A 21866-nucleotide genomic window follows, 5' to 3' on the forward strand; every position below is an offset into this window, starting at 1 on the left:
GTCTGAAACACAATAATTTTAAAATTTAATAACACATCATTAAAATTTAGATTACAAATTAAAAATCAACTATGCAAAAAAAACTTGTCCCGATATGTTATATATTGATCGAGTAGTAGGTAGCAAAAGCGTAACAGTTTTGCGTTTTTAAAATAATTGACATTGTCCAGTCCCTTTGAAATAAAAGAATTTATCAACATTTGTATATCAAAAATGATATCCTCTCTTCAGTCATGGCGATGGCACGAATAATTTCGAATGAAGAGTTAAGGTCTTTTATGCTGTATCTTGGATGACATTCTGTGGTTGGGGGTGGGATCTAAGGGCTGCAAACGTTGTTTGCAGAATTTACGGGTTCGATGGGGCGTTGGAAACGCCTCGTTTGTCTTGGTTTGGACAGGGAATTGGTGATAGTATTGACGTCTATTATTGTTAAGGAACAGAAGACATCTTAGTAGACTGCCAATATGTGTATATCACCTTCTTATGTGGGCATCAATACGATGCGGGTGCCGTGTTTTATTCAGGAGGTACGTGATCAACTTTATATTCGTCAACCAATAGTTCTTGCAGATGTAGGACTACATCATCATGACTGAAATACAAGAATTTTCTAATTCAATAGCAAATTATGAAAATTCCGATTACAAATAAAAAAAATCAACTATGTTAATACATGTAGCCTGTCCCCACATGTTATCTCTGGATCGAAGTAATAGCTAGCAAAAGCGTAACAGTTTTGCGTTATTGAAATAATTGACATTGTCCAGTCCCTTTAAAATGGAATAATTTATCAACACTTGGAAATAAAAAAATTATATTGTCTTTTCAATCATGGCAATGGCTCGAACATTTTTTAATGAAGAGTTGAGGTCTTGTATGCTGGATCATGGATGACCGTCTGTGGTGATTGGTGGGATCTAAGGGAAGCAAGTGTAGTCTGCAGAATGCTCGGGTTCGACGGGGCGTTAGAAGCGCCTCGTTTGTCTAGGTTTGGGCAGGGAACCGGTTATATTATTGGTGTCCATAGTTGTTACGGAACAGAAGACAGTTTGGTAGACTGCGTATATGTGTATATCACTTCCTCATGTGGGCATCAATACGATGTGGGTGCCGTGTGCTATTCAGGAGGTATATGATCAATTTTGTATTCGTCAACCGATAGTTCTTGCAGATTTATTACTACATTATAAGAGAAAGGAATTCTTGTATGCTAGATCGTGGATGACCTTCTGTGGTTGGGGGTGGGATCTAAGAGAGGCAAGAGTAGTCTGCAGAATACACGGGTTTGAGGAGGCGTTAGAAGCACCTCGTTTGTCTAGGTTTGGGCAGGGAACTGGTGGTATTATTGATGTCGGTTGTGTCGGAACAGAAGACAGCTTGTCAAACTGCCCAGTTCTGAGGAGGGAACCTAGTTGCAAGCATCAGTATGATGCAGGTGCCGTGTGTTATTTGGGAGGTATAAACAAATTTACACCTACAATTGCACTTAAAATGAAAATTATGAATCCTAAGCATTCTTAGATGTTTTCTTTTTTATAATGTCAGTTTGTTTTGGCCATCGATGTGCCAGCTACAGAAGTTGAATGGTTAACCAACCCTCATCATATCCTTTCAATCAAGATTTGCATTCTTCCAAGGTTTCAAATAACACTGACGGAAGAGTGGATATAGTGTACGACTGATCTTTGATAATAATTTATAGTCACGGTAGTAGTTGGCTTAGATGGGATCTTCTCGATGCGACGGTGGTATGCAGAATACTAGGGTTCGAAGGAGGTGTTGAAAGCACCTCGTTTGTCTAGGATTGGACAGGAAATCGGTGATATTATTGATGTCTATTGTAAAGGAACATAAAACAGCTTGGCAGATTGTCTTTTTGGAAGCGTTTCTTACTGTAGGCACCACAGAGATGTGGGCGCCGTGTGCTATGAAGGAGGTATAAACTATTTATACCTGATGTAACTTGATATTCAGGAAGAGCTGGCCATAGACAGAGCAATTTCATTTTAATGATTTGATCATACACATGATTTTTCCTGTTCGAAAACTCCACATATGAAAAACACGCAACCTATTATACTTACAGGGAATAGTATCAAAAGAACTGTATAAATCAAATGATATTCTTCCTAAGTGGAAATGGCCGGCTGTTTCCATTTGACAATTTTTTTATTATCAGTATGTGTATGATGTTTGAACAATGTCAAACTAAAATGTTCTTTTCGCAAATAAAACTTGTTCTTTTTTATACATATTCTGTGGAATGCCTTTAGCCCACCCGAATCCACTCCAAGTTCGTCTGGTCGGTGGATCAAACGATGCTGAAGGCACAGTAGAGGTTCTGCATGATGGGTCATGGGGAACTATCTGTGATAACGTGTGGGATCTGAGAGACGCAAGGGTGGTTTGTCGGATGCTGGGGTTCGATGGAGCCTTGGAGGCACCGAAATCTGCTAGGTTTGGTCAGGGTTCTGGGCGTATCCTTCTAACCTTGGTCGGATGCGATGGAACTGAAGACAACCTAGCAGACTGTGCTCATTCAGGATTTGGAGACTGGAGTGTCTATCGTGGTCATGCAAGGGATGCAGGGGCAATTTACACTGCAGTCTAAATCTTACAAAGCAATGTAGACACAGTCCTGTATCGGAAAAACCGCTTATTTGTATTCAAATAGCGATTCCTCTTGGTGTGATTACCTATTAGGCGCAGCGTTCCTTATCAAATATAAAAATGAATACTTATTGTTCAATCGCTTACCTGTTATTGGTGTAAATGTGTATCCCCATGGGAATGCTAAAAGCTGATATGTTGTACAGTACTTGGTAAATATATATCTATTATATAAATTAATTCCGAGCTGCCCATGGTACATGGTACATTCCAATGATGTGCACACTGTACACATCATTGGATAGCCTCATCAGGTGCAACAAATATGAATATTTTTGCTGATTTCAAAGGTCAAATTATATCGTCGATCCATGCAATTCTTCTGACGTCTAGTGCGTCATAAAGACATTTATACGTACAAATTTTCGTTTCTATTAACATGATGGCATTGTTAGGTATAATCATTCTTCAACAAAGATATTTGTTTCGTTGGTGGTTCCAAGAACTCTGAAGGAAGAGTCGATGTATTTTACAGTGGATCATGGATGACCGTTTGTGATGATTTCTGGTATCTGAATGCTGCTAGGGTGGTATGCAGAATGTTAGGGTTCAGCAAAGCTTTGGAGACGCCTAGTTCTGCTATAGGTTTGGGAAAGAAACCGGTGGGATTATTTATGTCGATTGTTTTGGAACTGAAGAAAACCTGACGGATTGTTCATACCTCAAGAAAACTTCTTCATGTGGGCATCACAAAGATGCGGGTGCCGTATGTTATTTAGGGGGTAAAAACATTTTTTTTTTCTAAGGTTGGCCAGCTTTCCCTGGAAAACCGCTGTTAGCGACAGTTCATTTCCTACTCATTCAAATTCATATTTTCTCCAATTTTAGAGGACAGCACCATGACTCCCCCCAAAAAACAATCACATTACAAAATGCCAAATGTAGAATTTGTGATGCTATTTTTCGTCAACATGTTCAATATTGTTCACCTTTGTAATTAATCATTTAGTATAGTTATGCGCCTTACTGTTGTAATCTGCTATACATTCTGTTAAAGTAAAACATAATTATACTGAATTAATATGCAAAATGAATGAAAAATTCAAGAAACATTCGGTTTCTAGATTAAATTAGGGAATGTAAATGCTTTATTCCCTTTAGTTCTAACATTCATCTGAGTTTCTAATGAAATTTTGTTCTAATCCCCAGCACACCCAAACCCATTCCAAGTTCGTCTGGTCGGTGGATCTAATGATACTGAAGGCACAGTAGAGGTTCTGCATGATGGATCATGGGGAACTATCTGTGATGACTGGTGGGATCTGAGAGACGCCAGGGTGGTGTGTAGGATGCTGGGGTTTGATGGAGCCTTGGAGGCACCGGGATCTGCTAGGTTTGGTGAAGGTTCTGGTCGCATTCTTCTAACCTTGGTCGGATGTGATGGAACCGAAGAAAACCTAGCAGACTGTGCTCATCTAGGGATTGGCGATTACTGTAATCATGCATGGGACGCAGGTGCATTTTATTACCTCTTAATTTGTATATTTCCTTATGCGTGTATCATATAATATACAAATATTTAATGTTGATGAGTGCGATCGTTCCGAATATTGCATGAGTGTGCAAGTTGAAACAGTCTATTCAACGACGCGAAGCGGAGTTGAATAGACCTTTTCAACTTGCAACGAATGTAATATTCGGAACGCCGCACGAATACAACATTGAATATTTATTTTATACAACACCGATAGCGTACAGTTTAGACTAGATCTAGATAGGCTAGATCTATAGGTCTAGTCTATGACTAACGCGCGTTAGGTCTTATTTTGCTTACAATGTTGTCTTTTGAGCGTCGAGTAGATTTACTCCAGTAATCCCAGGAGAGTCAGGTACTTTCAACATAGATCCATAAAGTCATAGATCCATGAAGTCCAATTTGTGAACGAATTCCATAAAATCCAGAAGAAAATCCAAACGGTAAGCAGCCGCACCCTGGGAATAATTAGCTTAGCAACGTACGTACGCGCATTGTGCTCAGCTTAGCAACGTGTATGCGCAGTGCTAGTACGTACATCGGTCAGAGATACGAAAACGTGATTACGTATATGCGCGTATACCGCTAATTCACTTAACGTGTACGGGGCATGTCCATGGGTTCAGTGTGCCCAGGGATCTTGCAGTGCTGGCTCAATTACTTCAGCGTGCTATAGTCGACTATAGCACGAGCGTGCAATAGTCGACTATAGCACGGCTAGCGTATCTTAGCGTGCTATAGCTGATTCCTCTGAATGTCATGTGACACGCTTTCATCCAATCAGCTGTCAAGGATCTATCCATGTGTTGTATAAAACTGAAAAGGTATCGTTAAGAATGATCAACCAGACGTTGTTCTAGAACAAACACAATAATCGTGGAGGGGCTTGTACTAATACTATGGAAGAGAATTAAGACACCGGCTATGGAGGAAAAGGGTTGGCATTTGTGCCGAAAGCGACCCTATTTGTGTATCTTTATTGGTCCAATTATTGTTACCGACATCAATGATGATAAAAGATATCAAGATTGAGTGCTCGGACGGTGGGAAAAAATGTTATTTCATCATCAAAATAAGCTACATGCTCAATGGATTCTTTAAAAACACCATGTACATTCATACTCCCTACCTTAATAGTCGTAAACGCGTGCTCCAACACAAAGTGCTTACAAGCGGTCTTAAAGCTTTGTTGCCCCATTATATCGCAATTTTTTATCCCACGAGGAAACACTGAGCGTGGTAATTCAAGTGTCCACCTCAGAAGAATGATGATATACACTCTATTTATTTGCAGCTTCATTTTGCTGTGACATGTTTCGTCTGTTCTGACTAGACTTATTAGTGAATGTGATCCTGTAAAAATTCCATATGTTGTTTATTTTATCAACGCAGATTTTTTTAAGTGAACAAGATCATGAAGTTTTAACCCTATCTAGGCCGGGGTATTTTGGGAGTTCATATGGCCGGGTGGGGGGGGGGGGGGGGGCTCGGAGCCCCCCCCCCCGACCAGCCTACATGTAGATAGGGTTAAAGGTTGCCCATCTTTTCGGGAAGCCATGAGAGGAAAATGGTAAATTGAGAATTATTATTGCCTTGCCTACCTTACTTTGCCAAAGCATGTGTCCATTTGTAGATTCAAGGAAAATTACTGTTCTTTTCTTACAGAGTCATCCTAACCGAGGATAATGGTATGCATTTGGACATGCTTGAACCTTCTGATATCAATAAGGTATTACATTTTAACGATGGTTCGACCCCAAAATATATGTGTCTTATTAGATCATTCCACTGCTGCATCAGGTCTGCCGTTAGATTCACCTGAAACATTCGATATTGTTGACCGTGACATTATCGTCAACGTAAAATCATCCATCGGGATTCGTTTTTGAATGGTTGAAGTCTTATCGGGGTAGACGTCAGCAGTTAGTTTACGTGAAAAAAAAAAAATCACATACTCGTCAGCCCAGATGTGGCGTTCCGCTATGGACAATTGGAGACCCAATTAAAGTGATGCTTATCGCACTGCCAAAACTCTAGAAACTTGCTTAAACATGTGCAATGAAGTTACTCTCAATAAAACGTTATACAGGTAATAATTTCGTCGAAATATTTTGTTATATTTTCAGTACATTATAAAGCGTCAGTTACCATCAAAGTGATCAAGGAAGAGCAAGGGATCTATTATTGCATTCTAACGAAATCTGGATGCTAAACCATGGCGTCAAGATATCAACGAAACTATTTTCCCAACTCTGATGCGATCTTAGGAAAATACAGCAAATTATCAGGTATTTAGAAAAGTAAAATGATTTAGAAAGGTAATTTTTTTTCCCAATCTAGAAATTTATAACCAAATTGTGTCTTGTGTTAACCATTTAGCACGATACCTGGTCTAAATTTTGTGATATATATATTTCAAAGTCGATGGCAATTTTATCTGATGTAGATTTGAAGAAAATGAAAGTGTCATTTAAAATCCAAAAATCCAAATTGGCTTTCGAATGTTGAGTTACGTAATCATGGTAATGGAGTGAGTGAATTTATATATTTCATCGCCCATTCCTTTTAATGCACACACGAAACATGTCACTGAAAAAATACAAGTCAAGCCATTTTGAAAATCGTGAAGATGTGCAAAATGCAAAGAGTTACTCTATGTGGAAAATATAACTAACTGTGAAATAGTAAAGCATGAAAAGAGAGATAAATGCATTTGGATTGCCAGTATGTATATTATATACCCATAATTTCCGTAATGATTTTTAAATCTAAATGGAACAAATCAAATTTTGTTCCAACTATGAACTTATTTGCCAATGCATTGAAACTGTACACCGCACTGAACTTTTGCCAGCCCTAAGATCATTAAAATTTTCTAATTATTATGGTAGTATTATTTACCATATTGTTGAGCACGATGACGCAGAAACAACCCTTTTATATAGAGACGGTTTATCATTATAATGGACAATTCAAATGCCGTAAAACAATATCAGAAGCCAAGAAGATTATGCTCTGAAGTGAAAGACATTTCTCTAAAATTAACCAGAAATATTTATTGATTAGTAAGTATATATAACTCCGTTTTGCAATCTAAACAAACTGACGATTGTTTTATCATGCATACAAAAATACCAAAAGTGAAAACTTCCATCACGTTTCTGTTAGAAATTGCAGGGTCTAAATGAATGAAAATGTGCGCTATATGAAGCAGAAATGGTAAACCCTCACAATCGCGATTATCCGGCGGAGCCCGATTAAATCAATATAGCTTCATATAGAAATAATAAACGAGATTACCCGAATCCTTTTAGAAATAGGGAAATGATTCGGAAATTTGTAATTCTTTATGTGATAATAGAAGACATTGAACGTTAAGTACAAAAGCTCTTATCAAGTAATCGAGCTGTCGTATTGATAATAGGGAATGTATAGACCCATAGATATTGAATTCTGGTTCCCACAGTAACCCTCATAGGGAAACCAAAACCTGTCAAACGCTTGTCACAATTCAGTTTCAAGAGACCATTTTAGACACAGGAAAAGAAAATAGAGTAAAATGAACTGTTCACATCCGTTATTTCAGAAGATCACTGTACATTGATTAAAAACAAATTATTTGACATTTTAAGGTCATATTTTAATTTAAAAAAAAAACGACTGAAGGATTTGCGCAGGTCTTCTGCCATCCTTGATACGAGGGCCGGCTTTAGTTCATTCAATACAGCAGTTTTGCCATTTTCTCTACATGAATAGTGCTATAAGTACAATGGCGGTTACCTACATCTTATTCATGATTATCTCAGTCCCATATATATCCAAGGCAGTTACGTCAGTAATCACTGGTAAGTAGACTGTTACTGTACAGGATTAGCCAATAAAAAAAAGGAAGAATATGACAAAATTTTATTTTTCTTGCCTCCCACCAGTTCATCATTAAACATTTTAAAGGGTGGTATGGTCCAGTGGTTTGAGCATTGGACTCATAATCGCAAGGTTGTGAGTTCGAATCCCCACTCTGTCATTGTCTCCACTTTGATACCCGAGAATGATACATGTCGTTTATAAGGTCAGCCATTATGACTGACTAACCTAGACGTAAAATGTTTCCTAGGTTATACACCAGCTAGGCGTTTACCAGCAAAACGCGGTCCTGCCGAGTCCCTACGAGGGTTACCATAGACAAAAGTTAATATTCTAAAAAATGAGCGGAGAATCTCATCAGGGTGAAGGACAAAATGTAATGGAGCCATCCGCTCGGTCAAATCAGGCCATATCTAATATATTTCACTGTACGACGCTATACATCCGAAGAATATAGCGAGAATGATTACCAGTCAAGCTGTTACCTTCTTTTATCAAGATGTATGTCTGGTCGGGGGATCTAATAATGCAGAAGGAAGAGTTGAAGTCCTCTATGACGGATCCTGGGGAACCGTCTGTGAAACCTGGTGGGACGAGAACGATGCAAAGGTCGTGTGTACCATGCTGGAATTTCATGCGGTCCTAGACGTAACACGATCAGCCAGATTTGGTCGGGGATCTGGTAATATTTTCCGTGTGGATTGCTGGGGTACAGAGGAAAACCTGGAGGAATGTCCGTTCGTAAGGATCACCACTTCCTGCGAACATCACATGGACGCAGGTGCCATATGCTACGTAGGAGGTAAGAATACTACAATTCACTATCATGACCATTGTCCAAATAGTCACACCAGGACTTCTCTTAAAGAGAGGTCAAGGTGGACATCACACAATACATGTTCTGTTTATGCCCATGGAAATCATGTCTAAAGCAGCTGAAAATAATGCTTCAATTAAATCCATTTTGAAAAATGTAGTCCTTCCGAATCGACTCGAAGTTCGACTTGTCAATGGGTTTAATGTTTCTGAAGGAAGAGTGGAGATCTTGTACAATGGATCTTGGGGAACTATATGTGATACATGGTGGGATCTGAGAGACGCAAGTGTCGTTTGCAAGATGCTAGACTTCGACGGAGCCTTGGACGCACCTGGATCGGCTAGGTTTGGTCAGGGATCTGGAATGGTTATTCTCGATAGGGTCGATTGTGATGGAACAGAAGACAATCTTGCAGACTGCGGTTATTCGGACGATGCCCGTTACACTTGCAGTCATACAAGCGATGCAGGAGCTGTTTGCTACTCGGGAAGTAAGTTTTCCTCATATAGTAATAGACCTATAACTACGTAAATGATATGTTTCCAAATGAATATAACGGACTGCATTAAAAAGAAAAACAAAGATTGACGCAAAGAAAATTAAGGCTCCAATGTCAATATACACCATATGCACATGATTGTACAATGGAGGCATTTCCATCTTCATGACTGGACAGATCTTTATTTGTTGTCGGTAAACCTAAAGTATACGTATTCACCAATGATGTAACAATTTGTTGGCGTAATACATAAAAGAATATTAACCGAACGTTTGCTGGAGCATGGTAATGTGTCGTCTAATGAAGCTTTTTAAATTTCTTGCAGATCATCCGAAACCGTTACAAGTTCGTCTTATCAGTGGATCTAACGATGCTGAAGGGAGTGTACAGGTCCTGAATGGCGACTCATGGGGTACTGTCTGTGATGACAGTTGGGATCTACGAGATGCCAGAGTGGTTTGTAAGATGCTTGGGTTTGCTGGAGCCTTGGAGGCACCGAGATCCGCTAGGTTTGGTCAAGGATCTGGTCCTATTAGCCTTGATGCTGTCGGATGTGACGGTACAGAAGAAAACATTGCCGAATGCATTCACCGAGGGCTTGGAGTACATTACTGCGGACATGATGAAGATGCTGGTGCCATTTGCTACAAAGGAGGTATGGTGTACTGGAACATGCACGTTTTGATATGTATGCTTAAATATTATTTGTAGTATCAATGATAAGAATAGTAAGGTTACTAGGCTCGAATCAAGAAATTGATTTGCAAATCATCCATATGTAATGTGTAAAGTGTGTAGTTGATTTATACCATTTATTAGTAATTTCCAGAGATCCGAACGTATCCACTAAATAATTGATTTTAAAAGTGTAGAACTGACTCTGTTTAAATGTATAACGTGTTTAATTCGAATTGTGTGTATATTGACAACGGATTTCCTTTCCATGTACTGTAATCCTCGATTGCTGACTTCTTTCCGCCTCAGAGCATCCCAAACCTTTCGATGTCAGACTTTCTGGTGGATCCAGCAGTGCTGAAGGCAGAGTGGAAGTCTTGTACAATGGATCATGGGGAACTGTATGTGATAATGGATGGGATCTCAGAGATGCAAGGGTCTTCTGCAGAATGCGAGGGTTTGATGGGGCTTTGGACGCACCTACTTCTGCAAGGTTTGGCCAGGGTTCTGGGGTTATACTCCTAGATCTCGTTGGTTGTGAAGGAACAGAAGCCAATCTTGCGGACTGTGCACATCTAGGGATAGGTGTTAATTACTGTGGACATGACGAAGATGCTGGTGCCATCTGTTATTCAGGAAGTATGATTTCAGACTTTTACTATTACATGTATAACCACATTATCAATTTGTCAGAGTAAATTGTTGGTAACCATCCTAGAATATAAAGAGTTTTTGGCAGTTTGCAGCCGTAATGAATCGTTCATTTGTAATACATTTTTAATAGTTCGGTCTCTGGAAACCGATTTTTTTACCACCCTCAGTTCACGTCAGTGAATTTAGAAATAAAAATATATTTCATTACATTAAGTAGACCAGTAAAGACTCGTTACGGAACTAAACGATCACGTCTATTATAGAAGTTTCGTTATACACGTCATCCTTCCCGATATCTATATATCTTTAAATAAAATAATTTAAATATTGATCTTGACTGGGACAAGATGAAATTTGTTTACATATATAGGGCCTTATTTTACACGAGATACAAAGGGCTTTGAGATGCCATCCGTGGTCAGCATTGGAGATAAAAATATATACAAATTAACAAACTCCAGTGCATACGTGATCAGGATATAACAAGATAAAGTAGATCTGCAAGTTTTACTGTGACTACCACGGCTATATGATATAATGAAATAATTTCTATAATTCTTTTTTTCTAGATCATCCAGACTCTTTAAGAGTACGCCTTATTAACGGATCCAGTAACTCTGAAGGAAGGGTGGAAGTCAGCTACAACGGTACCTGGGGTACAATCTGTGATGATGGGTGGGACTTGCAGGATGCCAAGGTCGTGTGCCGGATGCTGGACCTTGGCGAGGCTTCGGCTGCACCGGGTTCAGCCCTGTATGGTGAAGGGTCTGATGAAACATTTCTTTCTCTCGTCGGGTGCGAGGGCACGGAAAAGAATCTTGCAGACTGCGGACACCTCGGGTTTGGAGTGCACAGCTGCAAACATAACGAAGACGCTGGTGTTGTGTGTCTCGTAGGAGGTACTATTATTTTTTTTCTCACAGTCTTTTGTATCTCAATTCTTTAAGTGAACCTCTAATTATTACAAGAATAGCTTACAGTGGTACAATATATGAATATCCAAGAAGAAGGATATTCATGTAACAACGCATGAGGGAGTTTAGGGCACATACAAGACTCAAAGGTCAGGTCATGGAATAGGGAAATATAATACACAAATAATTTATCGATATATTATGGTATCGACATGTATGACTAGTGATACTATTCTTTGGGCGTTTTAGTTATTATTTCAACAATTTATGAAATACAAAATTACGTACAAACACAAGGAAGGGTCACCTTTATAGCAAGACATTATGTAATTTTATTTTAAAAAAACCTGTTGATTTACGGTGAAGCAAATTAAGAATACATGTGAGGAAATAAAAAATAATTTTTATTTAAAATACAAGACTGTATTTTGTATTGGTAAAAGAGCATATGGGAACTACCAACCCTCATGCACTCTGTGTCGAGCAGGTATTCAGTGACCAAGTGTTTGTCATTATACAAAACTTATGGGCAAAAACATTAAAAATTCACTCTTATCACTACAGCCACACGAACAAAACCGATTCTAAAACGACCCATAAATCGTTAATGAAAATTACATCATTAATCTATAGGTCTTGATTAATGACTGTAATGACAATTACTTTTTGCTACCTCTGGTCGGACAATATGAGCAGACAGATTGCTCACTTTTATAGGGGAAGGTTGAAAAAAATTGCAACATTTCTTGAATGATTTGAAATTACTCGACTGGCCGCATGGCATGTGGCCGCAACTGTGACACATAATAAACATATTCTTACATACTCATCTTGTACAAATTTTTGTAATGGGAAATTCTGAGGATTCCACATTTTTAAACTGCTATTTCGCCAAATTTCAGGACAAAATAAAGCTTTGATATATATTTCGTCATATGTTTAATATCTCTGTTTTCTGAAGGAATTCGCAGAGTTTGAAATAATGTATTCCTGTTCAGTATAACATCTAAATCTGTTCATACGAAATAAGGATTCAGTGCAAAGGCTAGTTATTGTGGTGCAGTGAATCGCGTCTTCAGCTTTAAATCTATCGTCAGTTTATATCACAGTAGTGTTATTTCCGTAAAGTGCTCTTGCCGAACATGTTTACGTTATCAAAAAACGCACCCCATAAGTAATTTCGTGATTGAAAAACGAAGTGCCAATCTCTCTTTTATATTTGCAATCCAATCCAGTTCGACTTGTCGATGGAGCTAATGAATATGAGGGAAGAGTTGAGATTTTTCACGAAGGGTCTTGGGGGACTGTATGCGATGATTTATGGGACCTGGACGATGCTACCGTTGTGTGCAGACAATTAGGATTTGACGGAGCTTCGGCTGCTTTACCCGGTGCAAGATTTGGTCAAGGTTCTGGAAACATATTTCTGGATGGCGTTCGATGCAACGGGACAGAATCCACCCTCAAGGATTGCAAACATAAGGGACTAGGTGTCCACGACTGCGGGCACAAAGAGGATGCCAGTGCCAGATGCATCGTTGGCACTAATACAGGTGAAGTATTAAAAACACAGAGCTAATAGAACTTCTAACAATGCCTGTGGATCTAGCACGTATAAACAGTCTCGAATCTAATTACTCTACAGGAAGATTACATGCAAAGCACGAAGAAGACCATCACACTTAAAAATATATACTACTTCATGATCATGATGATAATAAAGAATATTGAAATGAATTAGTATGCCTATTGATCTACTGATCTATGTCATCATAAGTAATGGACCCAAATTCACCAGCACATTCCTATCAGTTAAAGATGAGACAATGAGCCCACATTCAAATCGGAATCAATGTTTTCTTTTTAGTAAATGGGCCTTAACAATATGACCATACACCCTCACGCACCCACCCACACGTATGAATGTTTTGTTCGAATTACTATTTCGAATTTACGGATTCCAACCGAACTAATCTTAATGGATCACATGCCTGCTAGTGCACTGGAACTTCTTACTTCAGAATGTTCGTTCCTAAATCATCTTCTTTGTCTTGTTTACCTACTAGGTTCAGGCACGTATCCCCATTCTGAGGTGTCAGATGTAACGATGTCTTTCACGCCTTCTACCTACCATGAGATGCTAGCTGTGTCCAATACTTCAGCTGTAACAGTTGTGCCAGTCACCCAGACCATTTCGAATAACCTGACAATCCCTGGTACAACGGATCTACCTAACACGCGAAGTCTAATGGCAGAACTTCCAAAGATATTTCTGCTCGGACTAAGTGTTTTGTTCTTCAGCATCATTCTGGTATTATTCTTCTGGTTCTGTCATCGTAGAATCAGCCGGAGAAGGGAAGAGAACGATTTAAATGCCGATATCTATACCGATGTCCCTCATATCGGCGCACTCAAGGCCAACTCGCTCATTTCTGCTTACCAAGACTTAAACGCTCCTCCTCGGTTACCAGATAGACGGAAAGGTGATATGATTCCTTACAATATCGATTCAAATAAAGAATATGATGGCTATGATAAAGCAGATCGGAATAGCTCACAATATACCACCGGCAAAGAACTCCATGATTACATGGATATGAATCCTGTATATGACACACCTCACGATGGAAATGACTCCGATCCCGATGGGTACATCCTTCCAACGGAGAATGCATCGGATGAGAAACCGGGATCAAAGAGGGATGAAGCATTACCTGGCAATAGATCAAATAGATCTGACTACATTCACATGAACACTGTTTATGAAACGCCATCAGTGGGGAAAGATGAATACGTTGACGAATATACACTACCGTGTGTGGAGAATTACAAAACTGACTCAAGAGAGAATGACAGGGGACAAGATAATGGGAGTGATCATTAGTAAACATGGAAATGAGAGAGAGAGAGAGAGGGAGGGGGGTATTTTATTATACAGAACTAACACGCAATGAATGAAATACCAAAAGCAGACGAAGGGATTATTCACTATTAGACTTTTACTTCATTTCTAGTTCACTGCTTTAATACTCCTGGTATTTGGTAGATACAAATAAAATAAAAAAAATGTTATTTCTGGGACATTAATGGTAATGGTCTTTTGAGAGACAGAGTGGAAATAACAACATATATAAGAATAAGACAAAAGTTGAAAAAAAATATATCTTGTTATACCGCTAATTATGCATTAACAATGTATCTTTAAGTTTGCTGAATAAGAAAAGGAGGCAGGAACTGTCAAAGCTAAAATGAAGGACCCTCGTTAATCAAGACATTATATCCTCATGCCTGCCTAATTTGTGTATCAGTATCATCTGTTTTAAAGGTCTGGACCGTCTGGTGTTCTACTGTTCACTCTTGTTTACTGTAAGAGTTCTCCAAACATTGAATTCAACAAAGTTGATTGTTAAGCTCATCAACAATAATTTATCGGACATGAGTGATTTAACCCTTTCTAAATGCTTTTGAATTATAATCCGTAAAAAATCATTTTGTTGTTCTATGAGATATAAGTCTTGGATTGTGTATTTTCTTTTAATACAAAATATGTTTCTATAAAAGTGTCCTATATTACATGTAAATATTGAGGAAATAAACTTCAAAGTTTCTTACATAAATTATGTTCTCCTACAACACTTGTCCATGCAACCTGTAAGACTCCGCAATAATGATCAAGCATAGGAACAAACATTATTGTACACTGGAGTGCAATAATGGATAAGAGTAATGGAATTCTATCATTGTTGCAGATTTCCAGAAAAGAATAGAAATGCAAACATGAATAATATGCGTTGGAATTTCAAAAATACAAGTTGAACATAATAAACTATACAAATGATTAAACTAAAGATTAAAATAATTTTCACTAATAAAGAACGACATGATAGTAGTCGATCTTAAAACTTGCAAAACGATAATGGCACCCAATATTCAACGACAATGTACCCAACCCAAATATGACGTCATGGCCCAACATTTTGATAGTAAATGGGCGAGATCTTATGAACAATATTACAATTCTATTAGCTTGGCACGTCGTTATTTTAAGGTCTCGATTTTAGGTGCTTAATAATTCATTAATAATGATTATTCAAAATGCTACTTTAAAGAAAATAATCACCAGTATCAATTTTATCCTAATATTCAATTTTATATAATTGTGTATAATTTTCATATAGCGCTCATCTATCGCTACAGAGTCTACCGTATTTTCTGTCAACTTGTATGAGCATAATATATTATGATAAAATGAGATCTCACTGTTTTTCTCTTTAAAACATCCCTCCATACAACATAAACATGATAAAGGTGTAGACTAGTTTTTAATTGCGAAAAAATGACAAATATGTGAAAATACATTATGCACATCGATGATTCCTAGCACTATTGCCGACGTCAGAGGTAATGTAGTTTTGCTACAGATTCTTTCCGAAGCAGTAATTTTTTGTGTTCGTTCTTCTTTTGTGAACCGTTTTCCGTCACTCTACGTCAGATTCCGCCGAAATTTCATTAATCGTTTTTCATTATCAATTTTAGAAATATTGATGAAAGCAATACGAACGTAAAATATTTTTAAATGACACTTTTTATACGTTTACTTTAAAATACACAAATACAATTATAATGAGTATATTGTGGAAAAAAGAGACGATTATTTTAGAAATTGATATAATTTCTGTTTGATATGAAATATTGCAGGTATTTTCTACGGAAACATATAGCAACATATAGCAAGATGAAATGAAATTGTTCACCTGGCCACTTGAGACAGTCGTATTTTTGGTCGAGATGTTGCTAGTATTACATTACGTTTACCTGGAGATTACAGATCTCAATGATAGCTTCGATGTTATATTTTGAATAAAAATGATATTTTATTATACCGTCACGCGAAATTGTTTCTCATTCGAGTACACACAAACTATTACACCCGGAATGGAGTAGATTACAAACATGTTAGATAAGAACTATACAATTTCAGTAAATCAAGACAGATGATTTTCCTATGAAACTATTTTTAGAACACAAGAGGACCTACCAGTTGGCAGGTATATGTTTATATTTTTTACCTCTGGAACGTAGCTAGGTTAGAGTTCACCAACAGCAAGGCAAAAAACGTACAAGAATTAAATGGCAAATGATATGCTTGTTCATCTCAAATGCAGCTGTTAAGAGAGAGAATTTTTAATGTATGCATACATCGGTCGTTTCTTGATCTATATACTCAGATAAACGGTGAAAATATTTTAATTAAATAATTAGAACATGGTCGTAGTTTGAACTAACTTTCATTCTAGCTGACAAAATGGTGAAATAATCATAGCAACATCTCTCCAAGAACCAACCTCCCGTTCAATAGCGTTCCAAGTGTGGTATTGGGGTGCGTCTTTCAAAGGTGAAGATTTTTTTTTCCATTGGATGTATTGTTATTATGTTGATGACCCAAAGAAATGTAACATTTTACGTAAAACTTTAAAATTTAATCTGTATTGGGCTGTCGTTGTGTGAGCCGAGGTCAAATGTCATGAATGTAGTAAATTAGCTCCAGCTGCTATTAATGCGCTCGGTGCATTAAAGGATTTAATAATACCTGGTACCCTTTCACCTTACTTGGGTTGAGTCATGTTGCACAATGTGGGTAAACTTATTTTTGAAGGAAAACACGCCATGGCTGGGATTCGAACCCACATCATGCTGATTGAAAGACGAAAATCGCAACCACTAGACCGCAATGCCCCCATAAATTAAAAACTGGGTCATTTTAAATTCATACACAATCAAATATGAACTCGTTTATTTCATTAATCTACAAACTATTCAATATTCTTAATTTATCATCGATCTTCTGTTCCCAAGTACATTCACGCTTGTAATTTTATACTACTGTAGGCCTTATGTAAAAATTTGATTTTATTATCATTCGATCGATAAACGCTTATCCATCAGAGGAAAACGCAAAACTAAGTTGTTTATATCTATTTTCAATATTATAACATGTGAATGACAGAAAACCCAAATTATATTCTATATTTTTAGTTTGAGTCACAAACCCCGACACATGCAGTACACTACGTTTTCGTTACTGAAAACACGAGAATCTTGCTGAGATAAATACTTTTGATAACTGATTGCCTTGTTGAAAGATATTAAAATAAATCAAAATACTTAAAATGAAAATCATTATGCACACTCAAATTGATAAGTGAAATACGATATTTTTTACACGTTCATTCAGGACCGTTAAATTGAAAAGTAAAAAAAAATATTGAATTAAAATCACTCAACACATGACAAGAAAACACTTTCATACAATCAAATAAGTTTACTGCATTTGACTTTTGTAAAGTGGCTTTGAGGCATTTCTAGTGACTTAAGTGGTTTCTGTCGAAACTGGAAGAGCTGACAACTAAGTGTGGAATCTGCATTTTGCTTTGTAGTAATTTCGGCTTCATCGAGATTTCTCTTGACGTTTCTTTCCATGCCAGAAAGGGATCTGCAAACTCGAACTGTTGTGTGTTTAATGCAAATAAGGGTAAGAAAATACGCATTTATCTTTCGTCGTTGTTGTTGTATAATTCGCTATTCTATTATTAAGTAAGAATAATAAAAAAAATATTACACGACGAATTATTCACAATGAATTATAATGCAATCATATAAAAATGGGTGCAAATGATATTCAAATTAATCAATATCAGTAAAATCGATCCTTAAGTGCACATAATAATGAATTTGATCACACCTTTTTTTTTTCTTTCATGAGTACACCGAATGAAAATTCAGATATGCATTCGTCATAGGTACGTACCCATATACAAGAAATAGATAATCATATTTGATTTAATTCCGTTTTGTTCATTTCCGATTTTCAATGAATATAATAATGCCGTTAAGGGTCGTCCATCTTGATATATAAGAGAACAAAATAAGCATATTGTACAACGAGTGTTTGTACTACTACAGTAAACATACTGATCAAACAAGATAGCATTATACGAAAATCGTCAGTTCATGAACATGAGACTATTACGAAATAATTTAGTTTAGTAGTCTTTTTTGAAATACGAGTCGTATCAATGTAGCCGCTAACATTAATACAGGTACACACGGTTAAAATACACAAATATCAACAACAGGAACAAAACCTACCACCGTTTTAAGGCGTATTTAAAGAGTCTCGAATATTCCGTCAAATCGTTCCATCAGGAAATTTAATGTCTATTATCAGGAATCACCTACTCCACATCCATTGACAATACGAAGTAAACATTTATTTTTGAAGAAAATGATTGTAATTTTGATTCATTAGGAAGGTGTCTGATACAAGTAGCCTATGTAACTAAAATCTCGACGTCTTGGCCAACGCAGTCTTAACTCTTAATCATGTTAATGGTTGCTCGTAAGTGTTTTGAAAAAAGTCTACATGCAACAATGATCTTGATTGGTCATTGGCATTTAGCGATTGAATGCTAACCTTTTTGTTCCGGAGCCCAGGACATATGATTTTCAAGCAAGATAGAGTTTCAAATTGGCGTGTGTGTGTGGGAGTGCGTGAGGATGTGTGTGTGTGTGGGAGTTGGTAATTTTCGAAGCCACTTGGTTGAGATTCTTTGGCCCGTATTCTGAAGTCAGTTTAACTTAGACCATGGTCTAACTCTGCTAAAATTATGGGAAGCCAAATATGTCAGAATTTTTATTAAGTTATATTATTCTTATGTTTACTGTGCTCTATCCTTATTCATCCATGGTGAAGACAATCATCTTTTTATACTTCCTAGACAATTATGAATGATTTGAGACCCAATTGAGCTGAAATATGATATATCTACTGTTAGTGATCTTTGTAGCAATTGGCTATCCATACTTAAACCACAACTTTAAACCTGAGTTTAATTTAAACCCGACTTCAGAGTACGGGCATTTGTGCCGAAGTAGTATACACGGAATTGCTCCTTTCAAATAACCGTAAGTTGAGATGCTTAGATGTCTTTAATTTCAATTTTTACATTACTGCATCTTCAATCTATCAAACATTTTTGTTTGTTTGAATATTTTAAGTATGACAAGAAATTATGATAATGCCAAGTTCTGCCTCCAAACATCGTTTGGCGCAAATTGATTTGACTGATTTTATTGCTGACATAATGGAGAGCGATTTGTCACCAAAATACTGTAATTATATTTAATGAGACGTTGCAGTATTATAAAAACAGTTTAAAACCAAAGTAAAGTTTCTATTTCGGTGATGGAAATATTTTAAACTAATCATGTATGGTTAGTTTAGTATTGTTCAATTGAATTCAATTTCAAATAAAACATGGTTTATTGCTGTATGGAAACATGTCACCAATTGCTGAATAGATCATGTATATAAATAATCTAAATATACATAACTTTGCAAATACAAACAACTACTATCGGTAATAAATGCAAACAGTTGATCATTAATGTAATACCACATGTCTCTAAAGTAATTATGCTAAGCGTTTTTGTCGTTCAAAAGTGAGTTATCATAAAGCGCTGTAAATATATATATAAACAGTTTCGCGAAGATGTTGCGATGAAACGACAGTTGAGTTTAGGGGCAATGCTGCTAAGTAACGACGGTTTTTTAAAATCTTTTTTATATTATTATTCCACGTGGATTATAAAGTCACCCTGTGTTTATTGCTGCGTATAAAGTTGTGATTTTAATGCGTTGAAAGGTGTGATTTTTCTTCAAATCCTGAACATGCTGAATTGAATTGTATGATAAGATCATCTTAAAATATACAGTCTTTTCGAAAATAAAGATGCACGTCGGCACATATCAAATGCAATATGGCATAGGTATCAACTAATCAACAAGGAAATAAATAAAAACTACGTGGACAATAAATTCTAGGTATTTGTCAAGATGATCCTGGAGTTATATCTGTAATGACTGGTGGAATCTGATAGACGCCAGTGTGGTTTGTAGGATGCTTGGGTTTGATGGGGCCTTGGAAGCACCGAAATCTGCTAGGTTTGGTCAGGGTACTGGGCGAATCCATCTTAATTGGGTCGAATGTTATGGAACAGAAGACAACCTAGCTGACTGTGCTCATCGAGGGATTGGAGATTGGAGTGACTGCAGTCATGAAGAGGATGCAGGTGTCATTTGTTACTCAGGAGGTGTGTTACCACAAACAACTCAGAACGAAAATACCTCTAAATATATTCTCTTGATTAAAAAAAATCAGGTTTGTATTTGATTGTCTCACCTTTGTTTTGGTTTCGGGCTCATAGTTCGCTTTTTTTCAGCAAAAAATATACTTAAAGCTTATCCATGAAATAAATTATATCCGCTGCATTATACTCATCATAAAAACGAATAAAAAAAAAAGAAATATGTAATTAAACAGACGAAAAAAATAAATTGAATTTAATTACATTAAATGAAATAAATAAATTATACATACATCTTATCAAGAAATTAAAAGACTTTGTGCGTTTTGTCATTAAAATGGCCTTGCCATAATCAGAATTGTCGACCAACTTCCTTGTTCTTTTCTCAGACCCCTTTAAAACTCGTCTTGTTGGCGGACCTTCCGATGATGAAGGGAGAGTAGAGGTTTTGTATGACGGATCCTGGGGAACTATCTGTGATTATAACTGGGATCTTAGAGACGCCAGGGTGGTTTGTAGGATGCTGGGGTTTGATGGAGCCTTGGAGGCACCGGGATCTGCGCGATTCGGTCGGGGCTCTGGTCGCATTCTTCTAACCTTGGTCGAATGTGATGGAACAGAAGACAACCTAGCAGACTGTGCTCACGCAGGAATTGGAGATTGGAGTAACTGTGGTCATACATCGGATGCAGGTGCCATTTGCTACTCAGGAGGTGTGTTACCACAAACAACTTGGAACAAAATCTGATAAAAAACCATTAAAATAGCTAAATATTTCTAATGCTTTATTTGTAAATTATTCAGGTGATTTTATTCTTTAAATATAGGAGTGCTCTGGAGTTTGTTATTTCAGCGACTTCTGTGAATAGGAGTGAATTAGGCGATCCAAGAATGTACATATATATATATATGCACATAATACTCTATGTCTCAAGGTTCGCATTTCCCCCTCAAAACGGCTCCGATCTTGTTTCAACATTGCGAGGTTTCGAGCCGAATGAAAAGACAAAATTATAGGGCCAATACATCAATATCTTGTACTCACTACATTATCCCCCCTCAAAAAATTAAATGATAAAGATATAAATCAATGAATGAAATAATAAATTAATTTATAGATAAACAATGAATGAAACAATTATCCGTTTG

The 21866-nt window shown here is 37.1% G+C and overlaps 1 pseudogene; it reads left to right on the top strand.

Moving 5' to 3' along the window:
• The window catches only part of LOC129271877 (deleted in malignant brain tumors 1 protein-like), a 29478-nt pseudogene that overhangs the window by 2723 nt on the left and 4889 nt on the right, over nt 1-21866 (top strand).

Source organism: Lytechinus pictus, chromosome 11, assembly GCF_037042905.1.
Source record: "Lytechinus pictus isolate F3 Inbred chromosome 11, Lp3.0, whole genome shotgun sequence".
NCBI classification, from domain to species: domain Eukaryota; kingdom Metazoa; phylum Echinodermata; class Echinoidea; order Temnopleuroida; family Toxopneustidae; genus Lytechinus; species Lytechinus pictus.